The 13,528-nt window shown below is 41.9% G+C and overlaps 1 protein-coding gene across 37 annotated transcripts in view; it reads right to left on the bottom strand.

Annotated features, from left to right (window-relative positions):
• NRCAM (neuronal cell adhesion molecule) overlaps positions 1-13,528 on the bottom strand; it is a 235,903-nt gene that overhangs the window by 125,166 nt on the left and 97,209 nt on the right. For 34 of the 37 annotated variants that reach the window (XM_038752542.1, XM_038752547.1, XM_038752548.1 and 31 more), the window contains exon 3: positions 10,385-10,542. The exons of 1 other annotated variant lie outside the window; for it this stretch is intronic. The gene's annotated coding sequence lies outside the window, so the exon portion shown is untranslated. Of the gene's footprint in view, positions 1-9,504; positions 9,590-10,384; positions 10,543-13,191; positions 13,210-13,528 lie in introns of those variants that run through there. 2 more of the 37 variants (XM_038752543.1, XM_038752545.1) reach the window with 2 other exon arrangements.

Genomic DNA, 13,528 nt, shown 5'->3' with positions numbered 1-13,528 from the left:
TTGGTCTGTAATGACCAGAGCCATTCTTTTCTTCTCTTTTCAAAGACGGGCACAATGTTTGCTCTTTTCCATGCTCAGAGATTTCTCCTGCCTTCCATGAATTCTCAAGCAGAACAGTTTCACAATGAAGCTTGCTAACTTCCTAAGTAACCTGGGATAACTAACCTAGGATAATAATAATAATAATTGTGGTATTTGTTAAGTGCTTACTATGTGCCAAGCACATGGAGTAGATACCCTATAAGTAGAACAGACACAATCTCTGTCCCATAAGGGTTGGTTGTAACGATTAGGCAGTCGTGATCTAAATACATGACCCAGTTAGTTTTTGATCATCTTCAACTCCTTCCATGATTTAGCCTGATTTTCCACCCTTCCCATTTGTTCTCACTAGTTATTCACTCGATATATTCTTAATTATATAATTAATTACATATAAATTATATATGTTATACACACACATATGTATAATGGTATTTGTTAAATTCTTACTATGTGCCAGACGCTGTACTAAGCACTGGGATTAGATACATGATCAGGCTGGACACAGTCCATATCCCACATGGGGCTCACAGTCTTCATCCTCATTTTACAAATGAGGTAACTGAGGCACAAAGAAGTTAAGTGACTTGCCCGAGTCCACACAGCAGACAAGTGGCCGAGAGGGATTAAAACTCAGGTGCTTCTGTCTTCCAGGTCCATGCTCTATCTACTAGACCACACTGCTTTTATTTGTACATTCATATATATTAAATATATGTATTTTTTCATATAAAGCCTGATCTTTCCCTTCCTGAGTATTCTGGGGAGAAGAGACAGGATTGGGGAGCAGGGGGACAACATTTCTATTACCCAATCTCCTTTGCCCAATATAATCAAATGATATTGTTTGTTGGCTTTTATATCTCCTGTAAATTGCATCTAATTTTCAGTCTATGATAGGTGTGCTAATAACTTAGATACCTCTTGGATTTCCAGTATATGTAGCTTTACTAACTGTCCTTTAGATTTAGGTGGAGATTTGGTTTTAGTCAACTTGGCATCTTCCTATTCTTGTTACCTTGTTACAGTGGAAATGAAAGTAATTCTGTGGCATGTTCAATTACTTAGTAAGTTTGTCTGCCCCTACTATAGCTAATACAGTGGACTAGTCTACAATAAATTAAACCTGGCAAGCTGATGTAGAAACTCATTCATATATTCTAGAATACAGTAAAATACATGTATAAGTCATTGTTAATACCATTAAAGAGGATGTATTGAAGCACTTCATACTTTTCTGTGAAAATGCTGATTTTGGGATTCACAAGAAAAAATAACATTAAAGCATTAGTGGCGCAAATGATCTATTTATGGCACGCTATGGTCGGCAACACAATTCCACAGAGAAAACAAATCAACAGAATAAAATGAGGATTTGCTGTGTATATAGCACTCCTAGCTAAGTATCTAACATCTCAAGAAATAGATGCTCAACAACGTCATAAGGAGATAGCTTTGACATGCATTATATTGATTTAATTTATAAATACAAGTCTAGGCATTCCCATATAACTTCTTTCTATTGTGCTTATTAATTTCTATTATGGTTCTTACACTACAGAAGTAATTGATAAACACAGCAAGTAAATTTCCTTTCACCTCCTCTAGGAGATCCCTTCTAAATCATAAAGTCATCTTAGGGAGTTGCAATTACTTGAAGGAGACTAAATTTTTAAAATATTAAAATACAATTGGCCAATATATTACTTTATAGTAATGATGATAGGTGTTCTCATCTGATTGGTTTTCAATACGTAATAAAATATAAATACTATTTTTAAATCTATTGATTTAAATGTGAAATATTGAAACCAATTACATTTAAGAATTAGTTGATTTTAAAATGTTAGGACTAAAATCAACTATATATATGTATATATATACATATATATATTTATACACACACATATATATAATTAATATATACATAAACATGTTTGACATAGATTCCAAATAAGTGAGATACGGAATTCGGCATTTACAGACCAATACTTTTAAACAAACATAATATCAACTACACATCATTGCATTTTATATATTTTTACTGTTATATTGATAAAATGTGTATAACTGTCTCTGGTTTCTGAATACTTATATCATATCATTTTGAATATAGTTCTTCAGAAACCAAGGAAAATTATTTTTCTGTTCTTTAGAAAAATTTTCTAAAAATGCAAAATCCATGTTTTCCTTATTTCTCTTTTCAAAGATGTCAAGTTATATTATTAAATATTTGTTTCAATATCTTATTTTCTTATTTAAATAAAGGATTAAAATGAAGTTAAAGAATAATGCATGGCAAGTCTTACCTCCTTTCCCCATGATATACTTTGATTTTAACAACCTACTCAAAATACTCTGAAATCAACATAATAAAAGTGTGGCAGATACCTTTTTACTTACTGTTCAATCTACTGCTAGTGTGAAATATTTAGTTGAAAAGCAAATCCATTTGGTTTTCCTTAGTTCAGATCTCTTCACGCTCTGTATATCACTCAGTGGGAGCTAATAATACTGGTTGTATGACGTAAAATGTAATTTGATATACTCCTTATAATTCTAAATGAATGTGCTTATGGGATTTTATGCACTCTGACACACCAATTCACTTCTCTCTGATACACTGTTACTAGCCAAGATATCTGAATGGACATCATTTATATTTTATAGCAAGCTCAGTGGGAAGTGCTTCTGCACTCAATCTTGACAAGTGCAATTTAATTTTTCAATGTACTGTATTTGAGCAACAAAAGTACATTAAATTCCTTAGGATGCTTACCCACAAACGTGTGTACGTGTGTACAGCTACCCATGTATATAGCTAAGGTCCTATCCCAGAATGAGTGGGTCTTTTTGGATCAGTGTGGGACCACTTCCCTCCTGCACTGTTTATGAGTAAGGACAGGTCCTTTCTTACTAATGGGCTATTCCATACCATTCATTCAATCGTATTTATTGAGCTCTTACTGTGTGCAGAGCACTGTACTAAGCACATGGGAAGTACAAGTTGGCAACATATAGAGACGGTCCCTACCCAACAGCGGGCTCACAGCCTAGAAGGGGGAGACAGACAACAAAACAAAACATATTAACAAAATAAAATAAATAGAATAGTAAATATGTACAACCCCTGTTTCTGTTTTCTAGTCTACATCCTGCTCTCCTTATCTTCAGCAGCGTGGCTCAGTGGAAAGAGCATGGGTTTGGGAGTCAGAGGTCATGGGTTCTAATCCTGGCTCCGCCGCATGTCTGCTGTGTGACCTTGGGCAAGTCACTTAACTTCTCTGAGCCTGAGTTCCCACATCTGTAAAATAGGGATTAAGACTGTGAGCCCCACATGGGACAACCTGATCACCTTGTATCCCCCCAGCACTTAGAACAGTGCTTTGCACATAGTAAGCACTTAACAAATGCCATTGTTATTATTATTATTATTATTCATGAAGTCTTTGTTCAAGAAGAACAACATCTCACTGGCTATCAGGCTTGTCTACCTACTGCAGCAGTCTCCCACCAATTCTCCATCAGGTTGCAATATTTCAAAGTGTGCCTCACCACATGTTTGTATTTCTATGCAAGTGGACTGCCAAATGTAATAATAATTGTGGTATTTGTTCTATACTTACTGTGTGCCAGGCACTGCACTAAGAGCTGGGGTAGATACAAGGTAATTGGTAACTGTTCCTATTCCACTCAGAGCTCAGTCTTAATCCCCATTTTACAACTAACTGAGGCACAGGGAAGTGAAGTGACTTTCCCAAGGTCACACAACAGACAAAGCAGGGAGCCGGGATTAGAACACAGGTGCTTCGGACTCCCAAACCTGTGTTCTATCTATTAGGCCAAGCTGCTTCTCATGGAAGGCAGTCATCAGCCCCATGGAATAGCAGTGGTTTATTTCTGTCAGTAATTTTACTAAACACCAACCTGTAACTACCAACACCATCATCCACCTCCCATATAATCCAAGGTCTAAATAATAGCAACTAATAGATTACATAATCATCTGTCGGTAGAACTCGAAAGAAATATAGATTCCTATAACCACTGTGGGGGCTGAGTTCTGGACTGACCTCATATGCTCCAAATTTGAGCTGTGTACTTTAGCAATAGCATCTACTGGACACACAATGGGGGCCTAGAAATTAGGAACACACTGTTTGGGTTTTCCAACAAGAGCAGACCTGTGTGAAAAAGTGCTGTTAGCAGAATTCAGCGGAATTCAGCTGCCCTAGCCATAGGTTTCAGGGAAACGTTTTCTTGGAGTCAGGCTAGTCTATTCTATGGAAAGGAGATTTCCAGCTGAACCAATTACTCTCAAGTAATCTAAAGAATGGAATTACTTTAAGCAAAGCCTGCTGGAAGCTACTGCACAAGGCTAGCTCTGGCAGCTAATGTCATGCCACTAATGGACTTGAAAAAAAGGGAGGGAAAGAGGAGAGTGAAGTTATTCAAAGTGATTGAACCTGAAGATAAGGCAAAGGGGGAATTTAATGTAGTTCTATAAACCCTTGGGTGCTGAGCAATCACCTCTTGAAGATGGTAAAGATAAAATAACTCTTTCACAGGGCAATCCCTATTGAAGAGATATCCCTATCTCTATTTCTGTTCCCTGCTGTGTCCACTCACACTTTTTATTTTTATTTTCCACTTTTAATGCTATTGGCTAAAATCTGACAGCAGCTGGAGCATTTAAGCTAAAGGATCTGGAAACTCATGGGCTTCAATAGCCCAGGCCATAGGTCTCCAGGTGGGATCTTGTCAACAATAAGAATACTATGATATTGAAGATGGTGATATTGGTGGCATCTCTGAAATCCATGGTAATTTTACCCAACAGAGTGAAAGCCATATTTTCTCATGTTGGGAGGCTTATTATTCTTTATACAACGCACCATCATCAGTAGGAAGTGTTACAAAGATTATTTCAATGTCAGTTCCCTCTCTTCAAAATGTTCTCTCTTTCTACTGAAGGGAAATCTGTTCACATACTTCTAAGATTTTTGGGTCAAATTCAATCTTTAGGGATGTTCAAAAGTCTTTGGTTTGGCTATTTGTGAAGGCTTTGACTGTTTCAACCAATTTCATCTCCAGAGAGCACATGCTTATTATCCCATTTTCTTGCATGTTCCATCCAAGGGAACTCTGCAAATAACCATTCCCTACATACTCATCAGCTGACAGTATTCAATAATCTTCTTGTTGAAGATTCTGTTGACTGTGGATTGAAGAAATGATGATGAAAATATTTCTAAAGGGAGGTGTGTTTTCTCCTAAAAGTTTGAAACAAACTTGACACTATAAAAATGTTTGATACATACTCCACCCCGTGTCCAGAAAACATTATTCAAAATCAAATAGTTTTATTGATAACTCAGAACTTAAAGCAAGCCTCAAATTCCTAGGCAGGGCATTGTCCAGTGTTGCACGGAAAGGGAGAGTAAAGATTGCAAAACAGATGTGTGGTAATAATGGGGCATCAAATTCAAAAAAGGAGGTGGTGCATAAGGATGTGAAACCTGAACCTACCACAGAATCAATCAATCCATCAATCAATCATATTTATTGAGCGCTTACTGTGTGCAGAGCACTGTACTAAGCGCTTGGGAAGTACAAGTTGGCAACATATAGAGACAGTCCCTACCCAACAGTGGGCTCACAGTCTAAAAGGGGGAGACAGAGAACAAAACCAAACATACTAGCAAAATAAAATAAATAGAATAGATATGTACAAGTAAAATAAATAAATAAATAGAGTAATAAATATGTACAAACATATATACATATATACAGGTGTGATCTAGTGGATAGAGCACGTCCTGGGAGTCTGAAAGACCTGGGTTCTAATCCTAGATCTGCCACTTGTTTTCTGTGTGACCCTGGGCAAGTCATTTCACTTCTCTGGGCCTCAGTTTCCTCATCTGTAAAATGGGTGTTAATACTATGAGCTCCATGTGGGACATGAACTGTGTCCAACCTAATTATGTTGTTTCTACGTCAGTACTTAGTACAGTGCCTGGTACACAGTAAGCCCTTAACAAATACCACAAAAAAAGACATCAGGCTCTTTGAAGAGTTTCATCATCTCCACCTATAAATCACAGTCAACATTTAGAGGCAAGGCAAGGTTATCAACAACGAGGTCCTGAAACACAGTCCATTTATGGCACTGAAACAATGTCCATCATCCAACAATATCTGTCTGGGTGACATCCTGCCCAACACTGACGTTGGTGGGGACCTCCCATCTGAGCCATGCTGGTTGCACCGATGGCCAGAGCCCAGGATCCTGGGTGGGAGTAGGCCTATGGTGCCTATGGGAAGGAGTGAATGTTTGGCACTCCGGGCATGAGAAACAGCATGGTGAAGTGGTTACAGCACAGGCCTGAGAGTCAGAAGGTCATGGATTCTAATTCCAGGCTGCCACTTGCTGTGTGACCTTAGGCAAGTCACTTTACTTCTCTGGGCCTGTTACCTCATCTGTAAAATGGGGATTGAGACGGTGAGCCCCACGTGGGACAGGGACTGTGTCCAAACTGATTTGCTTTTAACCACCCAAGTTCCTAGCACATAATAAGCACTTAACAAACACCACAATTATTATTATTATTATGCAGGCAAGCAGTATCAGTGGACTCACCATGCCAAAACCTCAGGCTTCTACTCCCCTGGTGGGGATGGGGAAGGGCTGCCCTGGGTCTGGGATATGGGCAGAAGAGAGAGTGGGTGCATGTGAACTTCAGAGAGCTCATACCACCACGGGGCTGGTACCCCCTTCCCCCGCTTCTCAGAAATCAGAACCCTGGTTCAGCATCCCCTTCTTCCCCACTCCAGTCATCCTGGAGTACAGAGCACCACCCAAACCTCCCCAGGTGGCCTTCTTCCCCTACCCTTCTTCCACTCCCCAGTTCTCAGTCCTGAGGCGGTGAGGATCCGGGCTCCCAAGCTGGCAGGAGAGATAGTTTATAGTTCATAGACAGGAGAAATAATTAAGTACATAAACATGAACCTAAGTGCTGTGGGGACAGCTGGTTGGACAATAATAATAATAATAATTCTGGTATTTGTTAAGTGCTTACTATGTGCCAAGTGCTGGGGTAGATAATCCTGACAAGGTAATCAGGTTATCCCACAAGGGTCTCACCATCTCAATCCCCACAGATGAGGTAACTGAGGCACAGAGAAGTTAAGTGGCAAAAAATGGCAGAGCCAGGATTAGAACCCATGTCCTCTGACTCCTAAGCCTGAGCTCTTTCCACTAAACCATGCTACTTCTCTAGGCAGGTAAGTGGGTATATAAATCGAGCCAGAATTAGAACCCAAGTCTCCTGACTCTAAGGAAGGTACTAGTTCCACTAGGCCACTGGTAGGGACTGTCTCTATATGTTGTCAATTTGTACTTCCCAAGCGCTTAGTACAGTGCTCTGCACATAGTAAGCACTCAATAAATACGATTGATGATGATGATCCTGTCCTCTCCTGGTCCTCCTCATATCTCTGTGGTGGCTTTTACTCTCTTTCATCAGCTCCTCCTCTGCCTCTGACCTTCTAGTATGAGCAAGGTGTTGACAGCAAAAGAGACAAGAATAAGACACAGTGAATAGGCTGGTGTAAGAGGAGTTAGTCTGGTGAAGTGGCAGAGGAGGGAGGATGAGTAGAGGAGAGAGCTGTCACTGTTGAGGAGTTTCTGGATGTTGTGGATCTGGATAGGCAAACAATGGAAATTTTTGAGGAGTGGGGAGATGTACGCAAATGATGTTTTAGAAAAATGATTCGGACAACAGAATGAAGTATGGGCTGAGAGGGGAGAGGCTGGATAAAAGGAGGCCAGCAAGGAGGCTGATGGAGTAGTTGAGATGAATTAGGGAAAGTGCTTGGTCCAGCACGGTGCCAGTTTGGATGACGAGGAAGGGGTCGATTCTGGAGATGTGGTGAAGACAGAACTGATAGGACTTGGTGCCTGACTGGATACGAGGGTGAAAAGAGAGAGATGAATCAAGGACAATACCAAAGATCTGGGTTGTGAGACAGGAGGATGGTGATGCTATCAACAATGATGGGAAAGTCGCAGGGAGGAGAAGTTATGGGAAGGAAGATGAGCGGTTCAGTTCTGGACATTTTGAGTTTGAGGAGTCGGCAGTATATACAAGGAGAAATGCCCTGAAAGCAGGAGGAAATGCAAGACTACGGAGGCAGAGAAGGAGAGACGTAGGGGCTGGAGAGGTAGGTTTGGAAGTCATCCATGTAGAGATGCTAGTTGAAGCTGTTGGGGTGGATCCCAAGGGAGTGGGTGTAAATTGAGACAAGAAGGGGGCCCAAACTGAGCTTTCAAAGATCCCAAGGAATTAGGAGGTGGGAGGCAGAGAAGGAGCTGATGAAAGAGAGTTAAAGCCACCAGAGAGCTAGAAGGAACCAGGAGAGGGCAGGGTCAGAGAAACCAAATTCCCTAGTGGAACTAGCACCTGACTGGGAGTCAGGAGACCTGAGTTCTAAGCCTGGCTCTGCCACTTGCCTGCTGTGTGACCTTGGGGGAGTCACAACTTCTCTGTCCTTCAGTTTTTTCATCTGTAAAATGAGGGTTAAATAACTCTTCTCCCTTCCCCTTTTACTGTGCACCTCATGTGGAGCAGGGACTGTGTCCGATCTGATTGTGCTGTGTCTACCCCAATACTTGGCACATACTAAGCATTTAAAAAGTACCTCTATTATGATTAAGATAGAAGTTTTAGAAGAGGGGGTGGTCTATAGTGTCAAAAGCTACTGAGAGGTCAAGGAGGATTCGGATGGTGCAGATTCAATTAAATTTGCATTTGCTTCTAAATTTGTATGATATCTACCCCAGTGCATAGCAGAGCTTGGCACATAGCACTTAATAAAGAGAATTATTATTATTATCATTATTAATAATAATAGTAAATTCTCAAGGAGGAGGTCATTTTTGACCTTGGAAAGAGCAGTTTTTGAGCAGTGGATGGAGGTGAAGCTGTATTACAGAAAATCAAGGAGGGAGTGACAGGGCAGGAAGTGGAGGCAATGGGGATAAATAATTCATTCAAGGAGTTTAGACAGGAATAGTCAGGGATGGGGGACAAAAGCTAGAGGGTGAGGTGGGTCGAGGGAGAGTTTTTTAGGATAGGAGATATAAGGGTGGGTTTGAAAGTGGAGGGGAAGAAATAATTGGAGTTGGGCTGCTGATACCAGTGGTCATGGAGAGAAGGGCAGGCACACTGTTTTAATACGCTGGGAAGTGATGGATTAATAATATGGAGTAGTTAGAGGTTTGGATATCTGCTCCCAGAACAAGATAGGTGAAGTAAATGGATGGCAGTAGAAAACTCAAGCAGCTGCTGCATGGTAAATTGAAAAGGGTCATTGGCTAGCTGAAGCTGAAGAAATATCAGACAATGAGAAAGAGCAGAAATCACTCAATCAATCAATCAGTGGTATTTATGGAGCGCTTACTGTGTGCAGACGATTTTACTAGGCAATTGGGTGAATCCAATTCAAGCCAAACTGCTTCTCAGATACACAACCATCAGACACAATCCCTGCTCCAAAGGGGGTTCCCAATCTAAATGGAAGGGAGAGTTGATCAGCTCAAATTCCGGAGAGAGAGAGAGAGAGAGAGAGAGAGAGAGAGAGAGAGAGAGCACTGTACTAAGTGCTTGGGAGAGAACAATTTAACGAAGATGAAATCTTTGAGGGACTGTTTCTAATTACTCTTCTATACCCTCCAAAGTCCTTAATAACCATACTCTTCACAGAATAAGCACTCAGTAAATAGCACTGATTGATTGACCGATGAATGGTAGCCGGAATAGACATTATGGTGGCCGGTCCCAGAGCTAATGTTTCATAATGATAATAGAATGAGCAGATGAAGGGGAGATGAGGCCAAGAAAGTCTGTGGCCTCATCTCCTTTTATAGCTTCCTAATGAAGCTATAAAGGGCTCACCCCTTTGGCATCTAGGGCTGGGGAGAAGAAGAACCTCTGGCCTGGCCCCGCAGCCTGCTAAGGGCAAACTTGGCAACAGAAGTAGCAGCGGTGGTGGTCAGAAAGGAGGAGACAGCATAACAGGGCAGGCAGGTTCTTTCCCTGGGTGCCAACTGTGTGTTCAGACACCATGCAGTGGGCAATCCACTGTGTGTAGGCCCTTGGGAGAGCACAACAGAAATAAGAAACACAGTCTCAAGCATCCTATTTCCTAGATTAGCCCCAAAGACGGAGAGGGAGAGAAGCCCAGACGTTTAGGTAGCAGTAACACTCCCTAATATCCCCTTCCAAATGGAAAGGTCTTAGATGAGCTTTAGCTATTTAGATAAATGGTGTCAGTCACTTACCGGATGACATCAACTGGTTCCCGGCCGATTAGAGTGGAGAATTTGAGAAAAAGGAGGAAGGGGTAGCTAGTTGGGGAAGGCTCCTCCATCCATTTTGGAGGCCTTCTGGACGAAGTGTTCTGAGGGACAGGATGCAAACCACGATTCTGGTTGGGGACCTGAGGAGAGAATCCAGAGAGTGTGCTTGAGAAGCTGAAGTTCCCTGAAAGGGCTGGATTCAGGAGGGGGAATGAACCTGAGTACCCTCAGAGGGGATGGACCAGAAAAATACTGCTTGCAGGGTAATGCTAGGGCCATAGAGGGAGGGGAGAAATAGATTAGCTTCAGGGACAGAGTTTCAACCCCAGACTGGAGGTGACATTGACGGCACAACTTAAATGAATGTTAGGGTGAAATCCTTAGGTAAATAAAATCCATCCATCATTCGCAACCTGCATCTCTGGGTGATCGGAACATGGGGAACTCATGAGCTTGGGAGTCAGAATTACTGCAACGGTGGAAGAGGAAGGGGAACAGGTGCTGTCTTTGAGTACCCTTGAGAAGCAGCATGACCTAGGGGATAGAGCAAGGGCCTGAGAGTCCGAGGATCTGGGTTCTAATAACGGCTCCATCACTTGTCTGCTGTGTGACCTTGTGCAAGTCACTTAACTTCTCTGGGCCTCACTTACCTCATCTGTAAAATGGGGATAAAGACAATGAGCCCTACGTGGGACAGGGCATGTGCCCAACCTGATTATCTTGTATCTATCCTAGCTCTTAGTACAGTGCCTGGCACACAGTAAGCACTTAATAAATCCCAGAATTATTATTATTATTTTATTATTATTAGTCACTAGCCTTCAGGAAGCAGAAATGGCTACTTAAATGGTTCCATTGATACTATCTGGGGTGCAATTCTGATAGGCAACCTTAAGGGTACCCCCATCCCCCCCCACCTTACCTCCTTCCTGTCCCCACAGAACTTGTATGTATATTTGTACAGATTTATTACTGTATTTATTTTACTTGTACATATTTACTATTCTATTTATTTTGTTAATGATGTGCATATAGCTTTAATTATATTTGTTCTGACGACTCTGACACCTGTGTACATGTTTTGCTTTGATGTCTGTCTCCCCCTTCTAGACTGTGAGCCCGTTCTTGGGTAGGGACCGTCTCTATATGCTGCCAACCTGTACTTCCCAAGCACTTAGTATGGTGCTCTGCACACAGTAAGTGCTCAATAAATACGATTGAATGAATGAATATAAAAAAGATAAGGGGTCTAGGACCCTCACGATACCTCTGGGGAATTGAGGGGCATTGTGGACCATGGTAAGGCATCTAGGGCTGCCTCCAGCTGCTTCCCCAGTAAGGAGAGCCCCAAAGACAATACCTCTGACTAACTCTATTACTTCAGGGCTGTGTCCAGAGTGTTACCTGGGAGGATACAGTGGGGATAAGAGGCAGCACATGCATAGAAGATGTTACATGATTGACTGATTGAGTCTTTGGAGATGACTCCCAAAGCTGCCTCTCCAGACCAGACCTTCCTCCTACTAAACAATCAGTGCATTTCCTCTTGCCTCCAGGACATCTACCACTTGAGCCTTTTGAACTGCAAACTAAGCATGTCTAAAAACGGAACTACCCACTTTCTCTCCAAAACGTGGCTGGTCTTTGCCAAATGCTCAATACATAGTAGACTGTGCCAAGTGGAAGCTCAATAAATGCTATCGTCAATACTACTACAGCAGTTACATCATGTTATAATAATTGTGGTCTTCGTTGATGCTTACTTTGTGCCAAGCACTGTACTAAGTCCTGGCGTTCACAGTCTAGGTAGTAGGAGGGAGACAAGTATTGACTCTGACTTTACAGAGAAGTTAAGTGACTTGTGCAAGGTCACAAAACTATGATTTTGATTATGTTGCTGACTTGTACTTCCCAAGCGCTTAGTACAGTGCTCTGCATACAGTAAGCACTCAATAAATACGATTGAATGAATGAATGAAAACTGCAGAATCAGAATTAGAACCCAGGACTTCTAGCTCCCAGGTCTATGCTCTTCCCCTTATGTCATGCTGCTTTTCAGGGACAGTCACTCTAAGCTAGTTCATAACAGGAGACAGGTAATCACTCACATGTTGCTGCCCCTTGTAGAGGGAAAACTTAAGGTGTCAGTTACCTACCAATGGAACCACAAAGAAAGTGCCAACCACAGGGTGACTGCGTGAAAAGCAGAGAGAGCTACATTGATATTGTGCAGTAGTTAAACTGTCTCAACTGGTGATATATAATTAAGGTTTAAGTAAGTCACAATTACATATAGCTGACTCCCAAATTCAAAGAAGACACCTCTGAGGGTGAAGCTTACCTCCCACTCCCTACCCCATAGCACTTATGTGGGAGGGGTGAATATCAAGTACTTAATCCTGGTTCTACTGCAAGGGTGACATAGCAATGAGCGGGAATAAGGGAAATTGGGGCTTGGTCAGAAAAGGCCTTTTGGAGAAGATGTGATTTTAATATGGCTTTGAAGGTGGGTAGAGTGATTGTCTGTTGGATGTGAAGGTGGAGGGCATTCCAGTCCAGTGCGAAGGGGCGAGGGGGTGAGATGGACAGATCGGGGTACAGTGAATAGGTTGGCATTATAGTGAAGTATTCACACTGGGCCATAGAAGGAAATCAGCCGACTGGGGATGAGCTGACTGAGCCTCTGTTCATTACAAGGATCCAAGGGCCCCGAGAGAGTCTATTACACTTATCATTGCCAGCTTAGGAGTGTAATCAACTGAGAAACTACTATGTGCAGAGCACTGTACCTGGGAGAGTACAATACAACAGAGTTTGGCAGGGCCCACCTCCACATCCCTGTGAGCATTGATGGAGAATCAGTCTGTCAATCAATCACATCTATTAAGTGCTTACTGTGGGCAGAGCACTGTAGTAAGTACTTGGAAGAGTACAATGCAACAGAGTTGGTAGCCACATTCCCTGCTCACGGTGAGCTTACTGTCTAGAGGGGAGAGAAAAACATAAATATAAATAGATTACAGAGGGACTACAGAGGGGTTGAGGATGAGGTTAAGAAAGGGTACAAATCCTAGTGCAAGGGCAGCACTGACAGGAGTGGGAGAAGAGGAAATGATGGTTTAGTTG

Source organism: Tachyglossus aculeatus, chromosome 10 (genome assembly GCF_015852505.1).
Source record: "Tachyglossus aculeatus isolate mTacAcu1 chromosome 10, mTacAcu1.pri, whole genome shotgun sequence".
NCBI lineage: Eukaryota > Metazoa > Chordata > Mammalia > Monotremata > Tachyglossidae > Tachyglossus > Tachyglossus aculeatus.
The sequence above is the reverse complement of the archived record's forward strand: the minus strand, read 5'-3'. Positions and strand labels throughout refer to the sequence as shown.